Source organism: Corythoichthys intestinalis, chromosome 9 (assembly GCF_030265065.1).
Source record: "Corythoichthys intestinalis isolate RoL2023-P3 chromosome 9, ASM3026506v1, whole genome shotgun sequence".
Lineage (NCBI taxonomy): Eukaryota > Metazoa > Chordata > Actinopteri > Syngnathiformes > Syngnathidae > Corythoichthys > Corythoichthys intestinalis.
The window spans coordinates 1,376,425-1,386,595 of NC_080403.1; positions in this window are offsets into that span (position 1 = coordinate 1,376,425).

The window sequence follows — 10,171 nt, forward strand, 5'->3', positions numbered from 1 at the left end:
ACACCCGCAGGCTTATGCTACAATGGTTTCGTCCAGTGAATGGTTTCGTCCAGTGGTTTCCGTCAAGCATGGCAGTTCACGTGACCATGCTGTAAAGTGCGAGGGCACGTGTTGATGCGCGCTGCTGTCGAGCACAATCTGTCACCAACAACGACGTTGTTACCATTCTTTTATTCTTACCTTAAAAAAAAAAAACGGCCAATGTAATTCAATGTGTTTGAACGTTTTGTTTTGTTTTGTTTTTTTAACTGTCGAACCGGAAATAATTTAGTGACACAAGATGAAAAATATATTGCAGAGATTGCAGCGGCAGTTAAATTCATGAAAAATAGATTGATGGATAAATAAAAATAGATGAATCCAACGAAGACCACAGCCCTGTGGCCTATACTACGAACCGAGTTCAACCTCCCCAGAAGTAATCCAGTTTACCAGCGGGTAACCGGAGTTGACAAAACCTGGTTGTCTAGTTTGTGCTCAATCGGTGCTACGACGCTGATTATGAGGTTGATTAGTCGAACCTGTGTCAACCCAGTCAGAGTTACTGCGCGTTCACATAAAAGGGGGCGGAGAGCAGAGTCAAACACTACTTGTGACGATGGCACGGGCACCTTACTTCACAGAGGAGGAATGCGCGATGATTAAAATCCACCCTCACCGCGAAAGCCAACACCGATTCGGCGAGTTGAGCGCGACGGGTTTGTTGACAGCGAATTTACAGATCGTGTGATTTGTGAATGCGTCAATATGCCAGTTTACTTATGTCCATGAAAAGAAATAAAGGACAGGACAATAAAAGAAGATTTGGTACGTTAACAGTAAGAAATAATTTATCGCGCATCACCACATGAGGCAGGATGATTGTATGTTTAGTCTCCTTGACTGTATGAATACTTATGTTCTTTTTTTTAGTTTGGGCCTAAAAAATCCAGCTCGACCCGACCCGAGTCCGATCAATCAACTTGATTTGCAGGCCCAAGCCCAACCCCCCCTCCCAAAATTTTATGTTATATTTGTGAGGACTCAGGAGAAGAAGAAAATGCCGGGATGCCATGCGTTGTTGCGTAAATTAAAGCCCGTCTTTTGTAACGAATTTTCGCTGACAAACAAGACTGTAAGATGCATATTCAATAAACATTTATATCTTTTATATTTGTGCGTCTGTCCTATCAGTGGATTTGACAATTTAATCTCTTCGAGTTGGCAGAAAAAAACGCAAGTTTTCTCAATGTTTAAATAGTCTACATATTTCTATGATTATTATAAATATTTACACAACGAAATAACGCTGGAAAGTCCGTTAAATATATTTCTTGTATGAGAGCAAAGCTCCGCATTCGTTTACATTCAGCGATTTCAACAATCAATTTGAAGCGTTTCCATACCCCACTCCGAATCGCACGGCATACAGTGTTCTTACGCAGATATTCAGCATCACCGATGGACTCATGGAATACATATATTGTTCCTGGCAAAAGAGCGCACGGACAGGCACACAAGCTGAGCGGTTGTGAGGGCCTGACTCGGCGGGTTACATTAGTGACGTCCGCCTCGATCAGTTGGCACAGGTAAAGAATTTCCTCACTTGAAAATATGTCTTTCATGGAGAACATCTTCCGGGTACGCCAGCGAATTTTGGCGGTCCCGAAATACCCGTGCCCTCCGGAGAGAGCCCCTCACAATCCGCGCGCCAATGTCGTATGGGTCGTCCAAGTACGCTGTCATTGTCAGGAGGACACGTCCGCGGAGGGGTGCTGTTTAAATAGAGCGTGGTTAATTGGAATCCTGATGTTAAGCAAGATCTAACTCTGACACGACCAGGTTTGGCGTGTGGCGTGTGTTGCCATGGCAACACTTCTCGGTTCCAACATATCCACCTTTCGTAGTCTCGCATAGCCGCGAACTTACGTCGCACGTGATAAAGTTACTCTCGAAGTTACCCTGCTAAGCCAGAAAACCGGCTTCGTAGTATAGGCCACTGATCTTCGGATCACGTGACCTCTTGTGTTCATTCGGCAAACTACACGTTTTTGTCATCCAATATTCACGTGTAAATCAGTCCACTGTTGTGACAGCTGATTTATATTACATTTTAATTTGTGCCACGTCAGTAAACGTGTTCAATCGAATGCATTTTTGGAGATAAATTATATTCACAGTATACCTGAATACTGTACAGGTAAAAATACATATTTGAATGTAAGTTATTCTAGAGTATGGCCCAATTGAAGCTCTACTAAAAAAAAAAAAAAAAAACGATGACGTATATTTATATTGCACCACTACAAAGGCGCTTGCTTAAAAGCACGTGACATATGACGTGTGAAACAGGAACTTTCGTTTTTTTTTTTTTTTTTAAATTATTTTTTCATTAACAACATGATAAACAGAACAAATAATACGAACCAAAAATAGACAAAAGAACAATCAACAATGCAAACCAAAAAATAAGAGAAAATAAACACAAATATGCCAGGGGGTATAAATATTCCAAACATTGCACACCAGAGAAAAAACCCCCAATAAATACGGTAATACAGTAAGCAATTATTCACAAAAACTTTTAGCTTTTCACAAATAAGTTTTTCGCAGCAAGTGACTTTTCCACAGTTAAATCTTCGGTTATCAGTGTCCACACGATGGCGCCACAAACGCAGAATTCGCACTTCTTCACTTCAGAAGGAGTTTGTAAGAACTCTGGTTTAAATGTGCGTGTGCGTGTGGATGATAGGCCAAACCAAAGGAAAAAATTATTCTTTTTGTAAAATACGCTGCTACGTATAGGCATGGCCCTAGTGTAGACGTAGTCACGTAGCTTAAGCGCACAGATGAACGAATGAATTAATGTTGCGATTGATTGTAGGTTAAGAGTTAGCCAGTAGAGGTCAGCCTTCAGCCTACACACTTGTGTTTGTTGTTTTTCCCCTAAAATGCTTTAACTACTGACTACTGTACTGGGATTTTTTTTTAATTACTTGTCTGAGTCAGAATCCAATTAACAGATTTCAACCTTGTTCTTAATTTTAATTACACCAGATAAATTCTGTTTTGTCTATTATTAATGTTAAATCTAGCTAACACAAAGTGCCATAAGAAAGTCAGATTCAGTGTTATTAAGTGTAACAAAATTTCAGCTGCAAACAAATGTGTTCTCAGTGGATTTGTGCAACTATTTTTGTTCTTCAGTTAAACACCCACACAAACGTTTAGCCTCTTGTAAGACTACTGAGACCTTTAGATTTAGAAATGTTTTTGTAAAGTAGGGGCAGCTGTCGTTAGGTCCAGGCTCAGGTTCAAAAGCAGCAAAGACACAAGGCCTAACCAACGGTTTAGAATAGGTAGTGCTGTCTCAATTGGGCACCTACGCTGGCTCATGCACGATGTAAAACTAATTCAATTGGCTGTGATTTAATGCTTATAATGGGCATCAGTATCATTGGTAATGAACGTTTAAAGTTTTTTTCTTTACTGGACTGATAGTGATGTCATGGGTCTTATTTAAATAAGATGTGCTGTATGACTAGCTTTATTTTTACGTTAACATTTCACTTTATATCATGGGTGTCCAAACCTGTCCTCAAGGACCGCTGTAGGTCCTGGTTTTTGTTACTACCAATTGAGCACAGACAGTTTAACCAATGAAGATTGTGCTAAAACAAGCAGCACCAGACTGCAATCAATTGATTACACTTGTGAGACACCAGATTGGTGAAAAGATGTCGTCTTGTTTTGTATGAATAAAATCCAGCACCCACTGCGGCCCTATGTGGAATAGTTTGGACACCACAGCTTTTTATGATGCAAACTCGGTGGAATGCTGATATTGTCTTCAAAGGCATTCTGGGTAAAAAAATTCTCAATCACTTGAGTGAAAAAAAAACAACTTGTTGAACGCACTGACTCTTTTGACAGCCATTCAGGTCCGCCAACAGATTCAATGGTAGAAATTCTCACAAACACAATCATAACTATACCAGAGGTGACCAAGTCCAGTCCTCAAGATCACCTTGTTTTTCATGTCTCCCCCTTTAACACACCTGAACAAATGACTCTGTGGGAGCCTGATAACGATCCTGATTATTTGATTTACCGTAGGTATGTTTGAGGAGGGACACATGGAAAATAGGCTGGATACGTGATCTCGAGAACCGTACTTGGGCACTCCAGCACTACATCTTCTAAAAGAAACAAATCTGGCTACCTCAACCATTAGTAATTATAGGCCAATATCAACTCTGACAGTCCTGGGGAAAATTATCGAAAGGGTTGTGTTCAAACGGATCCAGGTTTTTATGATGCAAAACAATATTTTTAACTCATTTCAGTCTGGATTTCGGCCACAACACAGCACCGAGACTGTGCTTATCAAAGTCCTAAATGATATCCGTCGGAATACCGATGCAGGCAAATCATCTGTTCTGCTACTATTGGATCTCAGCGCCGCATTCGACACTGTTGATCACAACATACTACTCAGCAGATCGGAACAGTGGGTAGGGCTTACTGACACACTTCTTCAGTGGTTCACATCTTATTTACATGATAGGGATTTCTTTGTGTCAATCGGAAACCATCAGTACGTGTGGAGTCCCTCAAGGGTCAATTCTTGGAGCACTCTTATTTAACATCTATATGCTTCCCCTAGCTCAGATTATGGAACAGTAAGACATCTCCTATCACACCGATGCATATGACACACAACTCTACATTTCTGTGTCCCCACATGATTATAGTCCCTTAGTCTCCCTGAGTAAATGCATTCATTAAATCAATGAATGGATGTGCCAGAATTTTCTCCAGTTAAACGTGGAGAAGACAGAAGTGATCATTTTTGGGGCCAAAAAAGGAAAGGTCCAAGATAAGCAGGCACCTTAGCACAATGTCACTTAAAGCTACAAATCAATGCAGAAACCTTGGCGTAATCATTGACTCAGACCTAAAATTTGATAGCCATCTGAAGTCACTAAATGTGCTTATTACCACCTAAAAAATATAGCCAGAATTAAAGGGCTTCTGACTCAAAAAGACATGGAAAAACTTGGGACGCAGAGGGGAATGAACGCCGAAAATGGGGCAATCTCGGTGGACTAACTGGCCAACGTCGCAGCGCGTGGCTGCCCAAGCCCAAGCATAGTGCTCCCCGGGCCCAAGCAGAGGATAGCGCTCAATTGGCGGGCACGCCTTTATCGGCCGGTGACCATGGTGTGCGACAAGCCGCCGGCAGAATGGCCTTCTCGGTGGACAGGGAGCATTGTCACCCAGAAAATGCAAGCCACCTCCTTATTAAAACGTTTGCCATGATCCCAGTATTTGACATAAAACATGTAGCTTACTCACTTCGTCGTCCGTCCAATGGTCGCTTGATTGTCAGACTTGTTTTGCCCATTTTTCGCAGTGAACAGGATCTTTTGGAAATCCAAATAGCCCCATACCACTTTACCTGGTGTAGCAACAAAGCCTGCGCCCACCCAAGCCACTGGGCTGGCGTGATGCAAAAAATAAATGAATGAAGCCGCAAAATTAGCTGAACCCGCAGTCCTTCTGCATATGATAGTAATGGCTGTATTGTGAAGATGGATATTTCGATTACATCACATTCGCCTTCTTCCTCAATCTAGATTCTGGCCGGAAGTCGCTCATTTTAAGAGCGTGGGATTCAGAAAATGATCTAATAAATATATCGATCGCTTCCACACACATCCAAGTGGTCTATTTCATTCAGGAGCATTAAATACTGCGTGTAATAAGAAATAAACACGCTTTTTTGTGTCACAGGCACTTTAAAGCGCTTTATAAAAACATTAAATATTTCGCATAGAGCGCTGCGGTCAACAAAACCTGTACGCGGGATTTCAACCTCTTTCCCAATTTTTATTTTGCATTGATACAAAAAGGTTTATGGATGTAGTTAATGAGGATCTGAAAGTAGTTGGTGTCAGAGCAAAGGATGCAGACGACAGTGTTAGATGGAAACAACTGATGTGCTGTGGCGCTCCCTGAAGGGAAAAAGCCGAAAAGACGACCACGGACAACCAGGAATATGATCGTTTTAATTTCATAGTAAGAAATGTTTTCTCCACTAGAGGCACTGATGCTTTTTCAATGGTTGATGTTTCATTTCTTAAGTTTTTCTGTTCATTGTTAAATGATTTTTGTGTATTTGTTGGCCTAATGTAGTCATGTAATAGGTTATGGTACAGTATACTAACAGTTCATATAGAAGACGTGCCAAGATAAAATATATACACCACTGTTTAAATAAATCTGACATTGTAAGCAGTTACTCATTACTTGAGTAATCCTGTCACCGATTACGTTTTTTCAACCTGTACATAGTAATAATATTTTTGAAGTAACGCTACTTGAGTAGCTTACTTGAGTCAAACTTTTGCTTTGCTTACTACCCACCTCTGGCTAGTAGGCTACTCCACGTGTTCTTATTAGTTGAAATAGTTAAAAGTGTTCTCATGTAATCACAATGTGTGATGCTGAACTGCTTTGAATTTGTGTGGTTTTATAATTAGGTGCCATATGGCCAACTACAACCCCTAGCAAAAAGTATGGAATCACCTGTCTCGGACGAGCACTCACTAAGACATTTTATTATGTAGAACAAACTCAGATAAAAAGCTTGAAAAAAGAATGAATTAGTTCAAAAGTGCAAGTCCTTGGCTTTCAGAAACACTAAAAGAAATGAATAAAAGACATTGTGGTGGTCAGTAAATGTGACTTTTATAAAGCAAGTGCAGGGAAATAAATATAGAATCACTTCATTCTGAAGAAAAAAATATGGAATCAATCCATTTTGAGTAGAAAATACGGACACACCCAGTCAATTTCCTTTCCTTAATTGGGCCCCTGCCTCAGATTAGATCTGCTCGTCAGCAGTTAAAAACAGTGCAGTTATCACACCTTGGAGGGCTGTTGGACCAAGTGGATTCACAAGAATCATGGCTCCAACAAGAGATATGTCTCTTGAGACAAAGGAGAGGATTATCAAACTTCTTGAAGAAGGTAACGCTAAATGTATGGTTGCCAAAGATGTGGGCTGTTCACAGTCAGGTGTCGCAAAAATCTGGACCAAGTACAAACAGCATGGCAAGGTTGTTAAAGTTAAGTGTACTGGTAGACCGAGGAAGACATCCGAATGCCATGACAAACAACTTAAGGCCACATGTCTTAAAAACATAAGATGTACAAGACAAATGAAGACAAGGGAGGAAGCTGGAGTCAAGGTATGTTACAGAACTGTGCAAAATCACCTAAAGGAAATAGGATTTTCATTCAAGAAAGCTAAAAGGAAACCATCATTGACACTTAAACAGAAAAGAACAAGACTGCAATGGGCTAAGGAGAGGCAATCATGGACTGTGAATGACTGGATTCGGGATGGGAATTGATACGATTTTTACGATTCTGATTCCATTATCGATACTGCCTACCGATTTGATTCTTTATCGATTCTAATTTGGGAAAAAAGAAAAAAATTTGATTGGCATCAAGTTTGTTTAATCAGAAGTCCCAACCTTACAAACTCACAATCAGTGTTGTTAATAACGGCGTTACTAACGGCGTTATTTTTTTCAGTGGTGAGTAATCTAATTTATTACTTTTCTCATCTTGGCAACGCCATTACCGTTACTGAGGTGGGAAAGGCGTGCGTTACTATGCGTTACTAAGTTGGCTGAATAAAAAAAGTCAGAGAGACGGACTCATGGCACGAGAGAGCAGAGCAGGAGTGGGGAAGACGCCATTGCAAACGCGATCTTAGGTGGCTCCAATAATACCTGACTGTAGCCTACAAACTATGCCCACATGATACGGTAAATATCACATATTATAGAACTAGATGCAATTGATAGACACGGCTGCATTGGCAACATGTTTTAAGGACTACATGTGTTAGTAAACAGCCGCCATCTTAAAGCAGACCTCTCAGGAAGGCTCTGTTGTAGAGATCCTTCCTAGCGAACCTACTTTTTTTTTTTTTTTTAATCTAAAATGGTCCTAAATCGGCAAAATCTTGACTTAAATCTATCTTTAAATGATGAAACAGTTTTAAAACTTACACATGTTGAAAGTAGACAGAAGGGAAGTAATGCAATAGCAGGAGCAATTTTAACAACTTTAACGCTTGATTCACAACTTTAAATGACTTCCACACATAGCAAAGGTTACTATCTAGTTATCGCAATACCCTTGTGTCTAGTTAAGTGGAGGGTAAAGAATTGGGCTAGGGCCAGTTGTCCCAAAAACCCTTTAAACTTCACATTGTGTGACCACTGCTCACAATGAGGTCAAAAGAGGCCCAAAGCCTCAATGTTAACTGTGGCAACTGTGGAAAATAATAATAATACATTTTATTTCTAGAGCGCTTTTCAAGCCACACAAAGACGCTAAATACACAAGAATGTGTAACATTTCACTGATTTTTCAAATAGAAAAAAACCCCTCCTTTTCAAAAGGACATATGAGCTGATAACACTCAAAACTTATATAAAAAAAAAAAAAAAAAATTCTTTTGCAGAAAAATAAGCATGTCTGCTTTTTCAGGAAGGATACATGATCTTTCTGGATTTATGGTGTCTCCAGCAGTAGAGAACACAGAAGCCACGTTACGTAATTCGTGCTGGTTGGAATTGTTAAATAAACTGCCAAACGATTCCATGCAATTGAAACACGCGGATCCGGTTCTCTATAGGAACCGGTTTTCAATTCCCATCCCTAGACTGGATGAAGGTTTTTTCAGGCATGAAAATGGGTCAGGGGTTAAAAAGGTGAGAAAGGTGTGGAGGAAATATGTTCCGGAGTTCTGCCAAAATGTCCGCCGTCGGCAAAACGTCCTACATGTGGCGAATTTGACCATTTTAATTTTTCACATAAGGCTTAATATTCGAGTTAACGGGGGTTTAATTAGTTGAAGGAGTTGATTTCAACCACCATTGACTCGCGCTAGCTTAGCCACTCCGGAGCCCTGAAACTAACAAATAACTGTCAAACTGCACAGAATTTGTTCAAATCATTTCCAACGACTAATTAAACCCCGGCTAACTCAAAGATTAAGCCTAATGTAAAAAATTCTGAACTTCCCCTTTAAAATAAAGACCATTGAATATGGCCCTTAAAATGTTGTCTATAAAAGTTTTAGAGCAATAAAACAAACAACACAAATGAATAAAATGAACAGGAATCCTTCAAAGTATTTCATAATGGGTCCAAATTATTTTTCGAACAGATCATGTGACTATAGAACCTTAGAGACAGCCGTTTGCATTGCTTAGCCAAAACTACAGCTGAGGAGGCAAGATGGATATTTAGAATTTCTTTAAACCTAAGCTTTCAAAACCCTCAACAACAACTGAGCTTGAACCGAGGATTGAGCACGAGCAGTATCATAAAGTCCTGGCTGTCGTGTTACCTGTTGTGCTGTAATTCCAAGTGGTGCTTGAATTGGATGCTTTTAGCGGTCGAGAGTCTTTTTGAGCCAGCGCAAAGATGCAGCGCACGGGGATATTTTTGTTATCTTTACTGGACAAAAATGTGAAGTAATGGCTGTGTTTCCAGTGTGCAAATGCAGCCGTTTGTAGTATATCTCCTGCCTACTGATTTAGAAAAATGAACGCGTTAGATTGTTCTTTACTGAAAGAAAGTAATCAGATTAGTTACGCATTACGATACCGCGTTATTGACAACACTGCTTTTATATTACCGTTAAATACACAAGCTTGACGCTACCTTAACGGGAGCTATTTTTTCACCGGACGCTCCGGCAGTGGTCAACGCAAGCTGCAACGAACGGCAGTAACTTTGTCATACCACAAAATATGAAAACGAAAACCATTACTCACTAAATTCAATATGCTGGCAAATGCATTCATCTAAAAACAATTGGGAGTGATACTTTACCTCCTCCAGCGAATGTGAATTTGTGCTTAGTACAAGATCATCTGTCGCAACTAGCGATCTTTGACGCTCTTTTTTTTTTTCCCTCCCCGCATACAAACTTGTTTCTCTCTACTCTCAGCGGCTGTGATTAACCTCAATGAAGTTGCTGTCCTAGCTAAGCCTTGCCTATCATTCGTCTTTGTAAGTTTTTAGTAACTTTGTGTATTGAATTTGAAAGGAAAATGTGTGTTTTGTTTTTGACGAACTTTTTCATGAAGCTAAACTG